The sequence below is a fragment of the Mesoplodon bidens genome (genome assembly GCF_964165515.1).
Source record: "Mesoplodon bidens genome assembly, chromosome: 1".
NCBI lineage: Eukaryota > Metazoa > Chordata > Mammalia > Artiodactyla > Ziphiidae > Mesoplodon > Mesoplodon bidens.
Genome location: NC_138176.1, coordinates 149,922,272 through 149,944,932, shown reverse-complemented (window position 1 = coordinate 149,944,932; position 22,661 = coordinate 149,922,272). Strand labels below are relative to the sequence as shown.

The following is a 22,661-nucleotide window of genomic DNA, read 5'->3' as shown; positions in this document are numbered from 1 at the left end:
ACTTAAAAAAAGTACTTAGACTTTGTACCAAGGACTAAACTTTAAAATTCATCAATAGATGAGTGAATTTTACACTTTATACTGCAGATGACCGTGCTTTCCTGAAGTAACTAGGGTCGTTCTTTTTTTCCCCGTAGAGATTCTAGATATCAATCACGGTTTTGTTTTCCCTTGGTTTAAATGGCATTCCTCTTTGATCATTACTTCGCACTGGGAAAAGATATTTCCTTGTGCAAAGTAGTGGTTAGCTTCTTAGAACCTCAGACAACAAAGGGCCCCTGTGTGAGGATGCAGGAATTCGTCTTGGAATACAGGGAAGGCCCCCAGCTGAATCGTATCCAAGGAAGATGCTGCAAAGCTTGCAAAGCTAGTTCGGAGAAAGGAGCCCAGCTGGAGATCTTTTCTTTCTATTCAGATATTGGCCCTGCTTGAGGGGTGGGGGTGGGGGGAAGCCCATAAAAGGAAACCCGAAAACAAGCCTGAATGCATTTACAAGTTACAAGGAAAAGTTAAATCTGGCAACCAGCGTTGGTGCCAACTCAGGCTTATCATGTTTAGAATTTAACTCCACTTGGGGAGAAACTTTGTTTTTCTTCTCATGGAAGTTAAAGAAGGCAACAAAGATGGACTGTATGGTGTAAGTTCTGAATGAAAACCTGCCTGTGGGTCAGTCAGAGGCTGGCTCAGTTCCCCTCGGCCACCTCTACTCTCGGCCCACTGTGAGTCCCACGTGTTGCTGCCAGTTATTGTAAACTGCGAATCTCATCAAGCCGGGCCCTGAGCATGGCATTCGCAGCCCTCGTCTACCTAACTCCTGGGGGTTTATGTGTGACCATCTTTTCCACCACCCACAAGCCTCTTCCCCTCCAGCCACCTTCTCATGCCCTTCAACTTCCCCTCGACCTTGGGAGGGTTTATAGAACGACACGTAGTACCTGCGGGTGGATGCTGGCATGTCCTGGGCTTTGGGTAAATGCCAGTACCCTTCCTCCTTCTTCCCTTTGCCCTTCTTTGAACTTAAATTCCTCTTCCTCTCATAGGTACTGAAGTTCCTGGTCAATGATAGATCCTTTCGCAAAAGCCAGAAATCAGGGCAGTGATGAGAAGAAATGAGAGGTGAGGAGAGTCAGCCCTCTTCTTCATTGAGGGCCCCTCTTCACCTGTAGATTAAGAATGACGAGAAGAATAGCAGCTACCATTTTTGTGCTTCTGCCACCGGCTTATCCTGATTCATGCATTATCTATAAACCTCGCATCTGAAAAAACAAAGGCCCAGAGAGGATGAGAGATTTGCTTGAGGCCACACAGCTATAAGTAGTGGAGCTAAAATTCAAACTCAGGAGTTTCTGAGTTCTCCAGGACTCTTCCCTCTTTTCATGACACAAAAGTTCTTTCCCAAAGGCTCAAAGACTATTAGTCACCAGCAGCACTTGCCCCCAACATCTGTGGTCAAACAGTATCAGGACATGTAAGAAAGACCCGTTTCTAGTTCCACCGGTGGCTCCAATTGAAAACTAAACTTGGAGTAAAAATTCCACTCCGTGTACAGATAACTAGTTAAATATCAAACTCAGCAAGGCTCTACTTACTAATAGACCCATGGAATGTGATCCCTTCAGGGGTTTGATGTACTTGAAAACACTATAAAAATCACCATTTAAGAACCTGTAGACCAGTACCATCTAACAGAATTTTCTGTGATGAGAAAAATGTTCTGTGTCTACCCTGTCTGATACGATAGCCACTAGCTGCATGTGGCTTTCAAGCACTTGAAATGTGGCTGGCTGGTGTAACCAGGAACTGAACTTTTAATGTACTTAATTTTTAGTAATTTAAATAGCCACCTATGGCTAGTAGTTACCATATTGGGCTGTGTGGCTCTAGAGTATTCTGACAGGTTGATTGCTGCTCCCCACATTGTCATGATGCTTTGCCTCTAAGCTCTATTATGTCACTGGATCGTAATTATTTGTTTTTGTTTTGCCCACCCCACTAGGCTGTAAGCAGTCATCCTCCTAAATCATCTCTTTTTAGCACATGACCTGGCCCACAGTACTAGGCACTAAATAATTAATGTAGGTTAGATAAATGGATGGGAGTCAGCTTTTTTCAAAAGCATCATTGTTATTGCTTGCTATCATCTGGTTTACCCTTTCTCATGACTTTGCTCTTAGGACTAAATTGGTTCCCAAATCTTCAGATAAAGCCCGGACTGCTTACTCGTGAGCGCAACTTTCTTTCCTCAAAAGAAATCACTTCTTTCACTGATTATTTTGGTTTTTTGCCTCAGTTTCTCTAAATGAATGTTTCTATTACCATTTCTTGATTTTTTTTTTTTTTTTTTTTTTTAGTGTTTCAGACATTATATCTTCCAGTGTGGTAAAAGATGGTTCAGCTTCCACCCCCTGCCCCACCACACGTAAGAAATGTTCCCACTCCCTACTGAACGGCCCCCTCCAGTTTTAGTTAGATGAATAACTAGTATTTATTATAACTGTGTAAATGCAGTTCACAGCTAAGCCAGGTAGGGAATTATAATTATATTTCCTTTCCTGAACATCTTTTTCTCTGGAGGTAACAAATGGCTCGTTTTTTTCATCTGTTCAGTATTCTACATCCTTACCACTGATGTGACCCCAAAGTCTTTCCCTATTGTATATATCTTTCTCTGTGGGACACTTCAGTGATTCTATCAATTTCTTCTCTTAAAAGAAAACTGCCCAGAGCCTTCTCATCTTCTCCAGTCAGAATGAGCTGTCCTCCAGGCTGTGCACATTGCTGGCATTCTGGGATCTCCCATCACCATCGTCCTGGGGGTTACTTTTGTCTCTCTCCTGTGTTTAATGCCCTATTTCCTGTATTCCTTGCCTTCCGCTCTTGGTTTACTACCTCATTTGTTTGTTACATCTTCTAATAGCCTCCTTCCCAGGAAGGGAAGGTATATGAATGGTAAAATTTTTGAGACCTTTCTTATCTGAAAATGTCTTTATCGTACCCTCTCACTTCATTGGTAGTTTGGCCAAGTTTAGATAGTGTGTGTGTGTGTGTGTGTGTGTGTGTGTTTAAGAAGTCTAAAACCATTCTGATCCCCAGCTCTTTGTATATGATCAGTTTTTTCTTTCTTGAAGCCTGTAGGAGCTTTACTTTTATGTCAGTTCTATTTAATTCTTCATGTCTTTATCTCCTTTGCGAATTTATATGAGATTTCCTCATGTTTCTCTTCTAGACTCTCCATTGAAATATTCATTTTTGCTGTCTTGTTTTAATTCCCAAGAACGTTTTATTGTTGTTCTCTCATTATTTTTTTATTGAAATATAGTTGATTTACAGTGTTTCAGGTGTATGTTCAGTTATACGTGTGTGTGTATGTGTATATATATATATATATATATATATATATATATACTTTTTTAGATTCTTTTCCATCATAGGTTATTACAACATACTGAATATAGTTCCCTGTGCTATACAGTAGGTCCCTGTTGTTTATCTGTTTTATATATAGTAGTCTGTGTCTGTTAATCCCAAATTCCAAATTTATCCCTCCCCTCCCTTTCTCCTTTGGTTTGTTTTCTATGTCTATGAGTCATTTTCTGTTTTGTAAGTAAGTTCATTTGTATCATTTTTTTTAGATTCCACATATAAGTGATATCATATGATATATTTGTCTTTGTCTGACATTTCACATATAAGCAATATCATATGATATTTGTCTTTCTCTGTCTGGCTTACTTCACTTAGTATGATAATCTCTAGGTCCATCCATGTTGCTGCAAATGGCATTATTTCATTTTTTATGGTTGAATAGTATTCCACTGTATGTATGTACCACATCTTCTTTATCCATTCCTCTTTCGATGGACATTTAGGTTGCTTCCATGTCTTAGCTATTGTAAACAGTGCTGCAGTGAGCATTGGGGTGCATGTATCTTTTCGAGTTAGAGTATTCTCCAGATATATGCTCAAGAGTGGGATTGCTGATCACATGGTAACTCTATTTCTGGTTTTTTAAGGAACCTCCATACTGTTCTCCATGATGGCTGCACCAATTTATGTTCCCACCAACAGTGTAAGAGGGTTTCCTTTTCTCTGCACCCTCTCCTCCGCTGAAGTCTTGAACCCCTCAAAGTCATCCATGGGGGTTGGGATCAACTATTTCCACACTCTTGTGTATGTTGATATCTTGACATCTTCCCGTGGATCACAAATGTTCTTAATGGCATCTAGAATGGTGAATCCTTTGCAGACTTTTCAATTGACTGTGCCCAGATCCATCAGAGCAATCACTATCTATAGTAGTTATAGCAGCCTTTCAAGTCATATTTCTTAAATAATAAGACTAGAAAGTCAAAATTACTTTTTGATCCGTGGGCTGCAGAGTGGATGTTGTGTTAGAAGACATGAAAACAACCTTAATCTCGTTGTCCATCTCCATCAAAGCTCTTGGGTGACCAGGTGCATTGTCAATGAGCAATAATGTTTTGAAAGGAATCTTTTTTTCAGATCAGTAGGCCTCAACAGTGGGCTTAATATAGTCAGCAAACCATATTGTAAACAGATGTGCTGTCATCCAGGCTCTGTTGTTCCATGTATAGAGCACAGGCAGAGTAGATTGAGCATAACTTTTGAGGGCCCTAGGATTTTCGGAATGGTAAATGAGCATTGGCTTCACCTTAAAGTCACCAGCTGCATTAGCCACTAATAAGGGGGGCAGCCTGTCCTTTGAAGCTTTGGAGCCAAGCGTTGACTGTTCTCTAGCTATGAAAGTCTTAAACGGCATCTTCTTCCAATGTAAGGCTGTTTCATCTATGTTAAAAATCTGGTGTTTAGTGTAGCCACCTTCATTAAGTGTCTTGGCTAGATCTTCTGGATAACTTGCTGCAGCTTCTACATCAACACTTGCTTCTCCTTGCACTTTTATGTTTGGGAGACGGCTTCTTTCCTAAACCTCATGAACCAGCCTCTGCCAGCTTCAGACTTTTCTTCTGCAGCTTCCTCACCTCTCTCAGCCTTCACAGAATTGAAGAGAATTAGAGCCTTGCCTTGGGTTAGGCTTTGGCTTAAGGGACTGTTGTGGCTGATTTGATCTTCCACTCAGACCACTACAACTTTCTCCATATCAGCCATAAGCCTGTTTCACTTTCTTATCATTCATGTGTTCACTGGAGTACCATTTTTAATTTCCTTCAAGAACTTTTCCTTTGCATTTACAACTTGGCTAACTGGTGCAAGAAGCCTAGCTTTCAGCCTATCTGAGCTTCTGGCATGCCTGCCTCGCTAAGCTTAGTCATTTCTAGCTTTTGATTTAAAGTGAGAGACGTGTGACTCTTCCCTTCACTTGAACACTTAGGGACCACTCTAAGGTTATTAACTGGCCTAATTTCAATATTGTTGTGTCTCAAGGAGTGGGGAGGCCTGAAAAGGGGAGAATGGGGAACAGCCGGTTGGTGGAACGGTCAGAACACACAAACATTTATCAATTAAGTTCGCTGTCTCACATGGCTGCGGTTTGTGGCACTGCAAAACAGTTACAATAGTAACATCAAAGATCACTGTAACAAATATAATAATAATGACAACATTTGAAATAATGTGAGAATTACCAAAATGTGACACAAAGTGAGCAAATGCTGTTGGAAAAATGGTGCCGATAGACTTGCTCAACTCAGGGTTGCCACAAACCTTCAACTTGTAAAAACAAAACAAAACAGAAAAACATGCAATAGTTACGAAGCACAGTAAAACGAGGTGTACTGGGACTTCCCTGGTGGTCCAGTGGTAAAGAATCCGCCTTACAATGCAGGGGATACACGTTCGATCCCTGGTCAGGAAACTGAGATCCCACATGCCACAGGGCAGCTAAGCCCGTGCACCACAACTGCTGAGCTTGCACGCCTCAACTAGAGAGCCTGCATGCCACACACTAGAGAGCCCATGCACTCTGGAACCCGCGCACCACAACTACAGAGCCCACGCATCCTGGAGCCCGTGTGCCACAACTAAAGAGAGAAAACCCGCACGCCACAACTAGAGAGAAGCCCATGCACGGCAATGAAGAGCCCGCGCACTGCAACAGAAGATCCCATGTGCCACAACTAAGACCCAGTGCAGCCAAAAATAAATAAATAAATAATAATAATAAAACGAGGTGTACCTACACTGTAATCCAAGGCAGAAAGTGATCAGAGCTGTCCAAACAGTTAAAGATTCTGTGGAAATTAAAAGAATGGAGTAATTACCTTTAGGTGGGATTTTTTAAAAATCTTCATGGAGTTTTGAAGGATCAGTAGAATTCTGCAAAATACAATGGGCATGGAGGCATGCCAACTGGAGGGAACAATATGTGCAAAGTTATAGAAATAAGAAAAAGTGTATATAGACATGTTTAGAAAACAGTGAAAAATCCAGGTTGGCTGGAAATAGTAGTGGCTAGAGGAGTTTCAGGGATAATCTAGGAAGGCCAATTGGTTCCATATTGTGGCAGGTCTTGAATGCTTAGCTGGGGACATTAAAGATTGGTAGGCAATGCAGAGCCAGTTAAGCCTTCTTAAAGGGAAGTGACTTGTTGAGAGCTATTCTTTGCATGCCTTGGCTCCATCTCATTCTTTGAGTCCCAGTTTAAATGCTCCCTCTTCAAAGGTCCGTCCCTTACTCTAAGGAGGTTCTCACCTGCAACTCCGAATTGCCACATCCTGTTGGTTTCCTACAAAACACGTGTAGGAAAGTTGTAATATCTGTCTACCAACCACATGGCAAGTTCCAAGTTCTTTAAACACCAGCCAATCCAGAATATTCACTCTCCCACACATAGGGCTGGTCATTCTGTAGGGCACACAGCATGATGTCCCATTCACTGCAGTTCAGTGGTGCCTGACACACAGTAGGGGTTGAATTATCTGCTGACTAAATAATACCCCATCCTTTCCTGACTTCTCTTTGTCACATTCCCTCTGCCTAGGAGGCCCTCCCTCCACACTTCACCATCATCATTTTTCTATCTGCCACAGTTCTTCCCACCTTTCTATGAATGCCTAGTTCAGGTGCTGTCAGCCCAGTTACACAACCTCCCAATCCTGAACCCCCTCAGCTCTTGTGTTCCTTTGATGGCATTATGTGCACCCTGCCTAATATTTTAGTGATTTGTAACCTACCTTTTCTTGTCTCCTTGACCTTCCCAATAGATGGCTAGCTCCCTGAAGACCTGGACTTTGTCTTTCTTGTGTCTTCCTTTTCAAATAATATTTGAGTTGAATTATAAGTACTTGGTAAAAAGAATAACATTCATGTGACATTTGAGCAATGTATTAGATTTTAAGAAATTATTAAACAGTAAGAAGTAATACTGAGTGAAAAGACATTGCTGACAGAAAATGAAATTGAATTTCCAAAAGGATATAACCATTCTAATGTTATATGATAAATTTAAGGCAGAATTCATTATCCCAAAAGATAGTTTACTTGGGAGTGGGCTAAGAGCATTTCTCTAAAAAGTTTTGTCTATGTATAGTGAATTATTCTAATAATCACAGAGAAGTTGGTAAAAATCTGAACATTTGCTTTACTTTCTTAAATTCTATACCTCGTTATTTTCATTATAAACAAAGCTATTTTCTAAATTAAGTATTTTATTGAAATAGTATGCATATATTCATTGAAACTTTGATTGCTTGATATGTCTCCAAGAAGTAAATTCCTTGAATTATTTTTCTGCTTAGTTGAAACTTTACCCATCAGAGAAGAGGTGTATTGTCATGTAATGTTTATCAACAGCAATAACTAACAATAGCTTCTGGTTATTAAACAATTCCAACATGCCTAGCATGTGATAAGCAGCTTTCCTGTTGTGCCATTTAAATCTCACTATAATATGTTATAGATGAAACACTGACATTTGGGTAAATTGTTAATTGATCATTAATTGAGTATCAGGAGCTGGGCTGCAAACTCAGGCTGGCAAATTTCAAAGCCCTTGGCTGCCTGGGCTAAATGTTCTAGGCCAGGAATTCTGTTCCCACACATCACTGCCTGGGCCCCTCAGGAAATGCTTTCTGCTTTGGCTTTCAAGATGCAACTTGGCTGTGAAAAGGAGGCGACTTGTAGACCTCAGTTTTCAACTTTCTTTTTTGGTTGCAGGAAGAGAAGTTAAACTTCTAGAGAAACCTAATGGACAATCTCCACAACAGGTAAGCTGTTCTTTTTTTTATGCTTTGGGAAGAAAGTCTATTCTTTCCACTTTCCATTACATTTTATATTATTCAGTCTTCCACTACAGTTCTTATTACCTGAAACATTAAAGCCAGTAGACAGAGCAATCCCCAAAGTCTATTCTTTCTGACTCATTCAGGTTTGAGTAGAATTCTGTTATTTCCTTTTTACTTTTGTCGTTTAGGGGATACAGTTTTAAAATGGGACAAATGGTATGACCCATACAAGGCTTCACACTGAAAGGTTTACAATATGGGGCTGAATCAAGAAGGCTGAGTGTTACCTTGTTTGAACTCAGCTAGAAACGTGCACCTCAGGCCACTCCAATTTTTCACCATTCTGCACATGCCCAAAAATGACCCTCCAAACACAGCAATTATTCATCTGGGACTTACAATTAAATTTTAGCCAGTAGATAAATTCACAACTCTGGAATTCACAAATAATGAGGACCAATTGTACACATAAAGCACATGGATTAACACCTGGTACATAGGAAGCTCTGTGTAAGTTTGCTGTTTTTATCATCATCTTCATTATTCTATGTTATTAAATATCCTGAGGGTCTTAGACACCTTTGAAAACTTTTAGGCCCGGGGAAATGATAAGATGCAGATTTATGTCTTAGATCATGTGACTTCCATGGGGCAAATGTATTATTTTAGAAGACACAGGTGGATGCAGGAAACGAGGATTTTGCAATAAATTCAGGTAAGAAAAAAGTGATAATGTTTTAGGACAAGGCAAGGGTAGTGCACACGTAGAGAAAAGAGTGGGCTTACTAAGAAAGAGAGTGTAAGTGGTAGCATCCCCTGGAATGTGTTCCGGAACCCCACCAGCCCCATTATCTGCTCACCTGTGACCACAAGTCTTCTCCAATCTTTTCCCAAGATTACTCAGGTACTCCTTGCCTTATGTAACATGTTGCGTGACATAGTTTAATCTCATACTTTTAATACTCTATTAGTCATGTATTTATATGTCTGTCTTCCTTGCTAGACTGTGAACTCTTTTCAGCTCCCTGGAATCAAGTTCAGTACCTGTACATAACAGGTGCTCAGGAAACATTTGATGCATGAATGATGGATGGTGAGCCCTTTAACAAACTGCAGAGATCTCTACCTCTTTGTGTCCTAGTTACTAGCAGAGTGTCTTGTCCTCAGTTAAGTGCTCAGGGATATTTGAGACCTCAGAACCATGCTCAGTCTTTTCAAGTGCAAAAACTATTTTTACTGTACTTCAGAGAAACATTGGTGACCCAATTCTGCACATATAGGGTTTTCTGCAAACATGGGACAATCTGTTTTTTCTTGTCCTCTGACCAGTCCATGCTTCCAGCCTTGGGGCCAGAAGCACATTTATAAAATAAGGTGGTTGGGTGGTAGGATGTTCTCTAAGATTCGCTGAGGTTTGGGCATCTAGGATACTGGGAATTACCCAGAACTACTTCATTGCAGGCATCCAGCCCTGAGCTGTGCTTGCTTTTAAAACTATCATTATTTATAGCTTTACAAGACCGTATTATATAAACGTCTCTCCACGTCGCCTCCTCTGCAACTTCCTCATCATTTCCAGAACTTAACTTTTTCTAAGTGCTTCAGGTTTCTTCCAGACTTCTCCCACCTCCCAGATAAGGCTACTTATCAACGTTGGAGACATACTGTGTGTTGGAGACACGCCTAATTCCCATGTGGTTTCAGGGAGAATTTGGTCAGAACATAACCCATTTCTATTCACAGTGTCTGAAAGTCATTAAGCCAGTGGTTACATAATATTCTCATAGACGATGGCCATGAAGATGAGAGCAGCCCACATTTACTAAGAACCTACTACTTGCCAGTCATACTTTGCCAAGCCCATCACATGGGTAAGCCATGTGATTCTCATAGGAACCCTGCACAATTAGATGTTACTGTTTCCCCTGTCTAATGGTTGGCAAAGCTGAGATTCAGAGAAGTTAAGCAGCTTACTCAAGGTCATCCAGCTTAGAACAGGCCAGTCCAGATTTTGACTCCAGAGCCCACTCCAGACTGTCTTCTGTGTCCTGGATCTTAAAATTCTTCCTCCTCTTCTTCTAAACCCATATATGATTTTATACATTTACTTTGACCAGTCCTTCTGTTAACGTGGCCGTAAAAATGAAATCAATCATGCACTAATGCAAGAGTGTCTCGGATGTTTTTAAGCAGATTCCCTACTAAAGATTGGTGACTCTGAGCTTCCAATCAGCCAGAGTCAAGATCAGCCCACCAAGCTAAGTTGAGATGAGTTTTGTCCGATGATACGGTTACTATGGTGGTCAAGAGTATGAAGGAAGGGGGCCACTGAATCCCACATGAAAAAGACATAGAACTGCACGTGTTAAGTGAAAACACATCATCTACACTTCAAAATTTTTAAATCCTCTTCTCAAATAAACTCTGTTTGTACCATCTGAAGATTCTCCAAAGTGTACTTGTTCATATTCCCTGAAACTAAAAAACACCCAGAAGGTCATGGCCTGCCCCCATCTTCAGTTGAGTCTGAATCTTGGTGCTGTGGTCATTTATCCCCGATAATGGTCTGGTTTGGTTTGGTTTTCAATGATATGGTATATTGGTTCATCAGTGAACAAGATTCTAGCCAAGTAGTAGAATTCAGGGTAAATACCTAAGCCCGTATCATTGATGATAAATTGTCATTTTAAGTGAGATTGTGTACGTGATTAGTTGAGCTCTCTATAACGTCTCTTTCACTTCAGAGCTGTCTGTGATAATTTGCATGACTTCCTCAAGGCATACTTCAAAAGCAATTGATAAGCACATGGTGATATCTGAATTACCAACTCTAAGAGTTTTAGATATTTGTCTTAAACTGTTGAATTAGAGACTCACTGAAGGATTTAGGGGCATATTAAAAATAAACTTCCTGGGCTTCCCTGGTGGCGCAGTGGTTGAGAGCCCGCCTGCCGATGCAGGGGACATGGGTCCGTGCCCTGGTCCGGGAAGATCCCACATGCCGCAGAGCGGCTGGGCCCGTGAGCCATGGCCACTGAGCCTGCACGTCCGGAGCCTGTGCTCCGCAACGGGAGAGGCCACAACAGTGAGAGGCCTGCGTACCACCAAAAAAATAAAAATAAAAAAATAAACTTCCTGCCACTACATTGATAATAGGGAATGGGTTAATACGGCCAGGTGCCCATGTGAATAATAGGAGATACCCTTCGTATTTTAGCAGACATGAGGAACATCGAAACATATATTAACTGCCGTCACCCACATGCGTGAATGATGTTGAGTACTTTCACAAGATTACTAAAAATAGTGCGAAGGTCCATGTGTCCCCTATACTTTCTCCAGTGGCAGTTTTAGAATATATATAGGAAGAGTTTAAGAGCTTGGAAGGGAAGATAGGAGACTTGTCTGAAAGTTACATTACACAGCAAACAGACTGATTTGGGGTGGGAAAGGGAAGAGAACTTGATGGAGTTGATGGAGGGGCTAAAGTCCCTTCCCCAGCCACTGTGGACATCCCCTCCCCTGTTAGGTATGCAACAAGCAGCAACCTATACGATAGATAATACCAATTTTTACAGAGTCCAATACTGTTATTGTATATTACTTAATAACTTAGCTAGAAAGCCTTTGACCAGGATATAATTTGTATTAGGCAAGGTCCAGCCAGGAATGGGAACTCTTCCTTTCAGACAGAGGGACATTATAATAGTGGGTTATGTGGGTATTGGAAGAGCTGGAAAACCAAATGAGATGGTGAGACAACACAGAGATGGTCAAGGCAGGGAGACATTACCACCCCAGGATGAGACACAGAACCAGATGCTGGGGCAATGGCTGGAGCCATTGTGAGGCACCATGGTTCTACCTGGCACCGTGGAGGGTGGGGCTCTTGGGCATCTATTGCTGTGGAGGAGATCTGGCCACTACCAGGATGAACAGCATACTGTCCAAAGTAGAGAGAAAGGGAAACATACCCTGACATCCCCCATCCTCCCCCTCTAGTCTTCCACCAGCACCTTCCACTGGTGAGACTACCCAGATCCAGAGGGCAAGGGTTCGTCAGCATTACAGTGCCTTGAGAAACTGAGTGAGCTCTAAGAGCAGACAGGCAGTGGACCAGCCCAATGTCTTGGGTTTGTTTCATCTGTTCCTCAGTTAGTAAACATTTAGGTTGTCCAGATTGATCCCCTATTATTGGACACGTGGTTTATTTTAACTTTTTCCTGTCATAACACCCGTAGAGAAGAATAAAAGAACATAAATTAAAGAATGCTAAAAAGCAAATTCTGAAAAACAGACAAAATTTTTAGAAACTTAACAGGATTGTAAACTGCACCAATTGGGAGTGCAGTTGGCAGTAGTGACTACAGGTATTAGTTTCGGCCAACTTGGTTTGGGCCGTATCATCAGCCACCAAAAGGGGCCAGTGGTAATTGTAGCCACCTCACTGTTGCCAGGAACTGCCCAAGCCACAAGCGTTCTTAGGGTGTTAATCCTTCCCCTTTAAGTAGAGCTCACCTAGACCAACCAGCAACATAGCAAAACAAAGAGCCCTGCCTGCCTTCATTTCCATAAAGCTGTAAAGCAGGAACTCTCAAAGTGTGGTCCCCAGAGGGCAGCGTTAGCACCCTGGGAGCTTGTTAGAAATGCGAGTTATTGCCCGCACAGACCCAGGAGGATGCCTTATGGACCCCGTGCCCTCTGCCTCTCAAAGTGCTCACCAGGATCCCCGCCCCTCTCACCCATACACCCTAGTCTTTATTCAATAATGAGCTGCATCTCATCTGATCCAGACAGGAGCCTACTCCCAGGAATTTACAGTCCAGAGAATAGAGGCATAGCTTCTCAAACTTTCCCTAGAACTGTTCCCACCAAGAGTACAGGAAGAAGGAACTGGTCTAGAGGGCTGACCATAAGCTACCAACAGAATTTGAAATTTTCTGCAGAGCAGAAATTGAGACACAGAAGTAGAGAAAAAAACGTATGGACACTAAGGAGGGAAAGCGGCGGGGGGTGGGGGTGGGGTGGGATGAACTGGGAGACTGGGATTGACATGTACACACTGATGTGTATAAAATGGAGGACTAGGGGCTTCCCTGGTGGCGCAGTGGTTGAGAGTCCGCCTGCCGATGCAGGGGACACGGGTTCGTGCCCCGGTCCGGGAAGATCCCACATGCCGCAGAGCGGCTGGGCCCGTGAGCCATGGCCGTTGAGCCTGCGCGTCCAGAGCCTGTGCTCCGCAACGGGAGAGGCCACGACAGTGAGAGGCCCACATACCGAAAAAAAAAAAAAAAAAAAAAAAAAAAAAAAATGGAGGACTAATAAGAACGTGCTGTATAAAAAAATAAATTAAATTAAAAAAATAAATGTATATGAAATTGCAAAGAGCTAAAAATATCCAAAAACATCTTTTAAGGAAACAAGATAGAAGAACTTTCTCTGTTATTACATATTTCAGACCTAGAGTAATAAGAACAGTGGTTTTGGCAAAAGTAGATCAATGACACAGAATAGAGAGCTTAGTATCAGCACTAAGTATAAATGGATACTTGACTTTTTACACAAATATTACTGCAGGTAAGTGTAAAAAACTCACAAAATTTAAATAAACTATGCAGGCATAATTGCTATCAATAGTTTTTTAAAGTAAACAACAACAACAACAACAACAAAAAGATGAATGATAACTCTATTCAACAACCCTCACAGAATTTCTGTCTTATTCCCTTCTTCTATTCTGTTATAGCTACTGTCACGTGCTTATATCAGGTTTTTTCCCTTCTTTACATTCACTTTCCTCTCTCTAAAAAAAAAAAAAAAAAAAAAGCCTTCTGTTTAATTCTAATAATTCATGCAAATTTTGCCTTTTCAAACACAATATTCTGAATTTATTTTAAATTAAAAATAATGAGCTTCTTCCACAAAAACTTTCAAATTGGGCCATATTTATTTTATAGCTTATCTTTACCTCCTAGTTCATGGCCACTTACCCTCATCCAGAAGATGGGGCCCCAAGACCAGCTCACACCATGGGCAGCCCACGGGGCCTAGGGCAGCACAAGAATGGCCATAGGGAAGGAGCAGTGAAACGGGCAGACCCAGCAGCATCAGAGCTAACACGGGAGAAACTGAACCCCTCCACAGCCCATAGGCTCCATCCTCCTGAAGCCTCTTCCACAGAATTATTGTCCAGAAAGACAGATCCCATTTGTGTGAAAAGAGGCATCTATAGAATTGCCAGAGTTTTTTGACCCCGCCATGGTCTGGCCAGACTACAGAATAAATCCCATGCCCAGCCAGAGCTGGACGAAACCCTGCCATAAGGTGGTGCCATGGCCACCAGGACTTAACACAATAATTGTCTGAATATTTACCACATCACCTACTCCCTAAGTTCACCACATGGCAAAGCACCTACACTATTTATGCCTTTAATTCTGTGTTTGAGGCCTTTCCCATACCAAGTCCATCCCTTGAAATTAAATTAAATAACCACTATATACTGCCATCTGGTGGCCAATAGATGAAACCACACCTATGAAATTCTATCAGAGCCCAAATCAAGAGGATCCAGTTCCCTTTTGCAAAAGCTAATGGATCACAAGCTGCTCCTTATTGTGTAATGCAGTGGACTCAGAAAACAACAAAACCTACAAGAGGTATTATATTAATATAATATGAAATATATAAATATTATATAATAAGTAGTATATAATCAGGCAGTAATAATAATGAAAACAATAACAACAGCATTAATAATAGCCACACTGTACCACTTTCTAACTTTTATGTCCATTTACTTATCTATAAAATACTGGCTTCAAACCTTTGTGCAGTGTTGGTGGGAATGTAAATTGGTGCAGTCACTATGGAAAACAGTATGGAAGATCCTCAAAAAATTAAAAATAGAGCTACCATATGACCCAGCAATTCCACTCCTGGGTGTATATCCAAAAAAGAAAATAAAACGCTAATTCAAAAAGATCTATGCACCACAATGTTCATAGCGGCACTGTTTACAATAGCCAAGATATGGAAACAACCTAAGTGTCCATCAACAGAAGAATGGATAAAGAAGGTGTGATATATATAATGGAATATTATTCAGCCATAAAACAGAATGAAATTTACATTTACTCATTTACAACAACATGGATGGACGTAGAGAGTATGATGCTTAGTGAAAGAAGTCAGAGAAAGACAAATACTGATATATAAATATGATATCATATGACAAATATGATATATATGATATCATGTATATGTGGAATCTAAAAAGTAAAACAAACAAATGTAGCAAAACAGAAACAGACTCACAGATACAGAAAACAAACTAGTGGTTACCAGTGGGGAGAAGGAAGGGGGGAGGGGAAAGACAATGGTATGGGATTAAAACTATTATGTATAAAATAGATAAGCAATGAGGATATATTGTACAGCACAGGGAAATATAACCATTATTTTGTGATAACTTTAAATGGAGTACAATCTATAAAATATTGAATCACTACACTGTACACCTGAAGCTAATGTAATACTGCAAATCAACTACTCTTCAATTAAAAAAATAATAGGGAATTCCCTAGTGGTCCAGTGGTTGGGACTTGGCGCTTTCACTGCCGTGGCCTGGGTTCATTCCCTGGTCAGGGAACTAAGATCTCACAAGCCGCGTGGTTCGGCCAAAATAATAATAATAATAATTACTAGTTTCCACCTTAAAGGATTATTGTAAAGTAATAATCTAAGATTCATTCAATTCAATTCATTCAATCTTAAATTTCATTTAAGAACTGAAATTTCTTAAAACAGTGCTTGATGCATATTAAACACTCAAATGTTAACTACTTGTAATCATTAATAAGTACTGGCAAGATGCCAAACATTACAGTAAATGCCACACATACTTTTATCTCATGTAAATTTCAAAACAATCCTGATAAGCAGGAACTGTTATCATTCCCATTTTGCAGATTAGACAGCTAAAGGTCGCAGAGGCTAAGAAACTTACCTAGAGGTCACAAAGCTAATAAATGGTGGAGGTAGAATTGGAACCCACAACTCTGGCCCTAAATTACTCATTTAACCACTGTGCTGACTTGCTGGTGTGATAAATCTTCTCAGATGCTTATACGTCTCGCCTCACGCACATACCCCAGCCCTGCCACACACACACACACACACACACTCCCCCAGCGCATCCCAGTGAAGGAGGTCCAGCAGGTGCTCCTCCTCCTCCCTCAGAGTCCCCCTGACCTGAGTCCTCGCCCCTCCCGGGGAAGTTGCTGTTACACACACTATCCCCATCTCAAGGCTCCAGGGCGTTGGTCAGCAGGACCCTATGGCAAAGAAGCCAAGGAGACCTTTTCAAAGAGCTGCAGACCTAAGGGAATGAGATGAGAACTTGGGGCCTGAAGGAAGGAAACAGGAGGAGAAGCTCTGTGCATTCAGTCCGGATCATCGGTTGGGGTGACTGTGGACTTGGGACTCAAATGCAGTCCATCAATATTGGGATGGGGTAGTTCACACACCACTGAGCAGAGTTCCCCACCTGCAAAACGGTGATGTTTGTGCCTGCCTTGTCTCAGTGTTCAATGATAACTGTGTGTGAGCCAAGTCAGAGAGAGGGTCATGAGGGGAGGAACCTTCCTTCGCTGATTCACCATTTCGATTGTTAGATTTGGAAGAGAGCTTTGATGTCATGGACTCATTGGGCAGGTAAAGAAACTGAGGAATCAGGAGATTACACAACTTTCCCACATCCACATGGTTGATGATGAAGCCACTGCTGGAAGGTGGATTTCTTACACCTGGCACAGACTTTGCCTGGCTGAGTTCACCCAAAACACCACCCACCACCTGGCAATAATTAGTTTGGGGTGTAAAACCCCTCCTGATAATTAGGACTGTCATGACAGTTGTTTTTCCCAAAGTTCCACAAAACACAAGTTCTGTTGGTTGTTAATATCTTTTATGGGGGGAAAAAAAAGCTCTGTGGTCAAATAATTTTGGAAAATACTGAGTTAAACAAGGTGAAATCGTTCTTTTTCATAACTATGAATGTGTTCATCTTTCATCTCTGCTGTTTCCAAACCTGTTTGACCAGGGAACCCTTTGGCAGGGGTTTGAACACACCTCTGCACAAATATTCCATCAAACCCAGTTCTAAGTGATGCTGATACATATATGGTAGCACATTGACTATTGGGAGTGCGTCAAATGGACTATTTGATGGTGCTGATAATAACAGTCTTCTTATAGTCTTTCCAGTTCTCCAAAATCACTAAAGTTCAACCTCTTTAGGAGAAAAGGGAACACACCAGAAAATTTTGACCCAGAGAGTTTTCAAAGCCTTCCCGGAAAGGAGGATATGATTCTGCTGAGGAAAGAGATTGGGTAGTAGTCAAGAATTATCTTCTTGTCCTTTTTCCACTATAGATTCAATACTGTCTGTGGAGTTGGGCAGGCAGTCTTCAACTTCTTTTATAAAGCACCTGGTGGTTTCTTCAGTGTGTGGTAGTTATTTTTATCCAATCCTCTTGAGTCTAAGAGGTCAGTACCCAGAAGTGACTCACTACATATTTTTCAACTTTACCTGCTGACCAGATTAAGGTGAAATCCTGGACTGTTTTCTAAACACTGGCAAGTTGGTTTTTCAAAACAGAGTTGAAATTTAAGCGTTTAATTTTATTATGTCTCTTCCAAACACTGCAGCTTCTATCAACTCAAACCACTTGCCAGCAGCTGCTCTGAAAGCTCATTCATTGACTAGAGCCCTCGAAGCAGGATGTCCTTGACCCTTGGATTTACATAACTGTAATTCCCAAGCTGGGAAGAGGAACGACGGTTCCTCCCATCTCTCTCAGTTCGTGTCATGCACTTGGCTTTTGGTTTTGGACCACTGGGTGGAGTGAGATTTGATCATGGAAAAGGTAGACCTTCTACTGGAATCACTTATAAAAGCTTATACTCACCATTCATTCATTCACACCTGTCACTCACCAGTCATTCCTTCATTTGAATAACAGGTGTGATGTGCTCCAAGCAAGCTGGATGCTGCCGTGGATTAGGCATTGCCTGAGAGGGGCTTGTGTTCAGTAAGGAGGCCGACAGCTGATGAACACCAGTGCCCTAGACTATAAGTCCCCTTCTGAGATGGGGCAGCCCAAGAACAGGAAGCATCTTTTCCTTCAGTGTTCTAGTGCCTGGGGCTGGATATTGAGGAAAGGTCTTTAGTACGTACTCAGAATAACAGCTAAATCCAGAAAGGCCAGTGGGCTTTTGATGAGCTCCTTTCCAAGACTTTTCTCCATGTGCTTCTTTATAGGGAATAGCTTAATAGCAATGGTTTCCTGTAGGTAATGGGTCCTAGCCCAGGGACAAGCAGAGCAAGAACAGACATCAGATCAGTGCTTTTTTTTTTTTTAACTTCCCACTTTTTTTTTTCCTTTTAACTTTTGATTTTGACATCATATCAGACTTACTGAAAAGTTGCAAGAAAAGTACAAAGGACCCTCATAAAGTCACAGTCCCCAAATGTTAGCATTTGCTTTATTTTTCTCTCTTTCTCTACACATACACACACAATCTTTTTCCTGAATCATTTTAATAAGTTACAGGTACCATGCCCTTCTACTCCTAAATACTTCACTCTGAATTTCCTAAGAACAAGGGCATGCTTTTATATAACTCCAGAACAATAATCAAAATCAGGACATTTACATTGGTTTAATACTACTACCTAATCTACAGACCTTATTCAGATTTCACCAGTTGTGTCAATAATGACCTCTTACAAAAAGATCATGATTGCATTTGGTTGTCGTGTCTCTTCCGTCTCCTTTATTATTTATTTATTTATTTATTTATTTTTGCGGTACGTGGGCCTCTCACTGTTGTGGCCTCTCCTGTTGTGGAGCACAGGCTCCGGATGCGCAGGCTCAGCGGCCATGGCTCACGGGCCCAGCCGCTCCGCGGCATGTGGGATCTTCCAGGACCACGGCACGAACCCGTGTCCCCTGCATCGGCAGGTGGACTCTCAACCACTGCGCTACCAGGGAAGCCCCCGTCTCCTTTAATCTGGAATAGTTCTTTAGTCTGTCTTTGTTTTTCAGAAAGTTACATTTCTTTAAAGAGTACAGACCAGTTGTTTTGCAGAATAGCCCATAATTTGTGTTTGACTGATGTTGCCTCCTGCTTCAATCCAGATTATACTCTTTTGGTAGAAAAATCACAGAAGTGACTCTGAGTTCTCAGTGTATCACATCCGAGGCTGCTGACTAGTCTCGTTACTCACGATGTTACCCTTGATTATTTGATTTAGGTGCTGTGAACCAGGTTTCTCCACTGTAAGGATACTATTTTACCCCTAAGCATATGGTGGGGAGCTACTTTGAGACTAAATATCCCATTCTCCTCAAGTTTTCACCCCCTGGTCTCAGCATCTGTTGATGATTCTTGCTTACATCAACTGTTACTGTGATGGCTGTCAAATGGTGATTTCTCTAGTTCCATTATTCCGTGTATGTTTGTTAGCTGACTGTCTACTTGTAAGTCAGAGCTTTCCCCTTTTTAGATTTATATCCTAAGGATTCATAGACCCTTGTTTTATTCAGTGGATTATAATCCTTTATGTTAGTATTTATTCTGATGCTCATGTTGTTCTGTTTTTGGCCAGTAGAACCCCTGCAAGCTGGTCCTGTGTCCATTTGACCTGTCCCTGTCATTCTTTTTTTTTTTTTTTTTTTTTTTTTTTTGCGGTATGCGGGCCTCTCACTGTTGTGGCCTCTCCCGTTGCGGAGCACAGGCTCCGGACGCGCAGGCCCAGAGGCCATGGCTCACGGGCCCAGCCGCTCCGCGGCACATGGGATCCTCCCAGACCGGGGCACGAACCCGTATCCCCTGCATCGGCAGGCGGACTCTCAACCACTGCGCCACCAGGGAGGCCCCCCCTGTCATTCTTTAAGATCATCACTATTGAAAGGCAGCCCTTTCCAGCTGGGTTGAGCCTTTTTTTATATTCCTTGACTTCCTGATGGATACTCAGTCCATTTCTCTGTCTGATTGCAAAACTCCTGCCTCCCCCAGTCTCCCCATTTCTCCCCGCCTTCATCACTAACTCCCTTGTGAAACCAGATTTTCCTGCAAGGGGACTTGACTAGTAACTGATGGGGCTTTAACATGCCCATCTTCAAACACAGTACTGTGTAATTTCAACATGAAACACAGGACAAGAGTCAGCCTCCAACACAGGAGTCCAGGAGCAGGCAGGCGCCAGCAGTGGGTGGACACACCATCCTAACGGTGTTTGCTTTCTCCTGCGCAAACCAGATGATGGTTGCGAAGGCTTTGCCTTTTGCTTCTCTGTTGCTCTTTTACACTCCAAAGAGAAAGTAAATTCTGATTCTGCTCCATAATAAAGGGCCCCAGACAACTGAGTTCTCACCTTTAAGCCAGATGTTGTCAAAGTGAGGGGGGAGAGAAAGAGACAGACTGCCTGTTTTGAATTCGGTTTTACTTCAGAAGAGCATATATTTTTTCCCCATGTCCGTGTGCCACGCTGGACCTGGAGTATTTCCTTTTTGCACCTGGAGATGGGAGACCTCCTCGCTAAAAGCAAGATGTGGTGTAGCAGGGACACATGAAAAGAGAAACAGATCAGGTTTGATGTTAGGAATCATCATAGAAAGAAGAATCACTGTAGACACAGGCAGGCAGGGGTTGTGTGTAAATGCATTAGTCCCCACCCTTTTCGTCAGCGGTCACCCAACCTTTGACGTTGGAGCCTATCTTATTGAGAGAAGGAATGTCGCTGGGGAAGGAAAACACAGGGTGGTGAGAGAGGGCAGGACCTCTAACCAGGAAGAGGCTGCCTCCGCTGGGCTGGGGAGAGAGAGGCACAGAGCGTGGCCCTCGGTACGGGACCAGGTCTGTAGGAACCCCAGGGGGTGCACCCTAAAGGGAGGCAGCGGGTGGCGGGGGTGACTGTAAACTTGACTTGAAAGGGGAGAGTCATCAAAACACCTTTTATAACTACATGGCTTTGAAGAAATACAGATCCTGTGGTTTTCCAGGGAAAGGGGTGGGTGGTGAAAGCCACAGATGACATGTCAGTTCTCCTAGAAACAGGGAAGCAGAGGCTCTGGAGTTGGGCTCTTAAATCTCAGCAGTAATCTCACTTCCGGGCAGGTTGCTTGTGTGGCCACAGCGCAGCAGCAGAAGGTGGGGACAGCCAGCCAGCCTGGCGAGCATGCCTCAGGGTCAGGATGACCTTGGTCAGCCTCAGAGACGCTGGGAGAGCCAGGTGTTGCTCAGGACAAGCCTCTTTCGTTCTTTCTTCTTTCCAGAAGAAAACCTTCGCTACCTACGACTCTGGAACCCACCTGCCTGACATTTTTCAGTAATTCACATCTCACGATTGCTTCAATTACATTATTAAGACCTGTAGTCTGCCCCCTCTCAATCACTCCAAAGCCCTTTTTTTCTTTTCTTTGACTTTTTTTCTTGCCTCCTATCCTCCTGACTTTTTAAAAACAGATTCCAAGATAAACAAAGGTACTGCAAGCATGGAAACGCCAGATTTTGAGGGCGCAAGTGGGGAAGGGAGGGGCTGATGGTGGGGAGGAAGCGCACAGGGGGCTCTTGGACCTGTTATCCAGCTGATATATAAATTATTTGCAGCAAATGGACATAAGTGGGGAGCAGAGGCTGGAAACAAAATCCTGGGCTTGGAAAATGGGGTGATTACATTGAGAGTGCATTGAAAAAGGAAAAGGTTGTACACATATTGCTGGCTAAGCCACCAATGATTTCTCTCTCTGTGGAACTCTTGTTGTACTTGGGGTGTGTGTCTTTCAGTTGGTGCCACAGCTGATAGAAATATACCATTTGGCCCTTATTCTGGAAACAAGTATTACTTGGTATTGTTAATGCTCTTGTTTGTATGTGTATGTATGTCATGACAACTAGATTCTTTCTTAGGTGCAAAGCTTCTGTCTTTTTTTTTAAACATGCTGTATCCAGACAAAGCTGAGTAATAAGTATATGCTTATTATGAATATTAACTCGTATAATCTCCAACAGTGCTATGTGGTAGATGCATCATTATCCCCATTTACAGATGAAATAGCTGAGGCCCAAAGTTACATGGCAGAGCTGGGACCTGAACCAAATAATCCAGGCAATCTCCCCATCTCAAATCTGTAATCACATATGCAAAGACTTTCTTTCTTGATCACATGAGGTAACAGTCACAAGTTCCAGAGATTAGGATGTGGATGTTGGATATCTTTGTGTGTTTGGCGGGGGGAGGGTGGGGGGGGTGGGTGTAAATCTAGTTTCCTCTAACCAACCAACTAGTCTATACTTCTTAAAAAGCACCAGTAATTTTCTCTGTGGTTAAAGGCTTATGAAGTAGCATCCTGGGAAATTCATCCATGATTGAAAGGAAGGAGAGAGAACAGA

The 22,661-nt window shown here is 42.2% G+C and overlaps 1 protein-coding gene across 2 annotated transcripts in view; it reads left to right on the top strand.

Moving 5' to 3' along the window:
- PGCKA1 (PDCD10 and GCKIII kinases associated 1) overlaps positions 1-22,661 on the top strand; it is an 86,989-nt gene that overhangs the window by 59,419 nt on the left and 4,909 nt on the right. For both annotated transcript variants that reach the window (XM_081238803.1, XM_081238802.1), the window contains exon 2: positions 8,134-8,183. The gene's annotated coding sequence lies outside the window, so the exon portion shown is untranslated. The remainder of the gene's footprint in view (positions 1-8,133; positions 8,184-22,661) is intronic.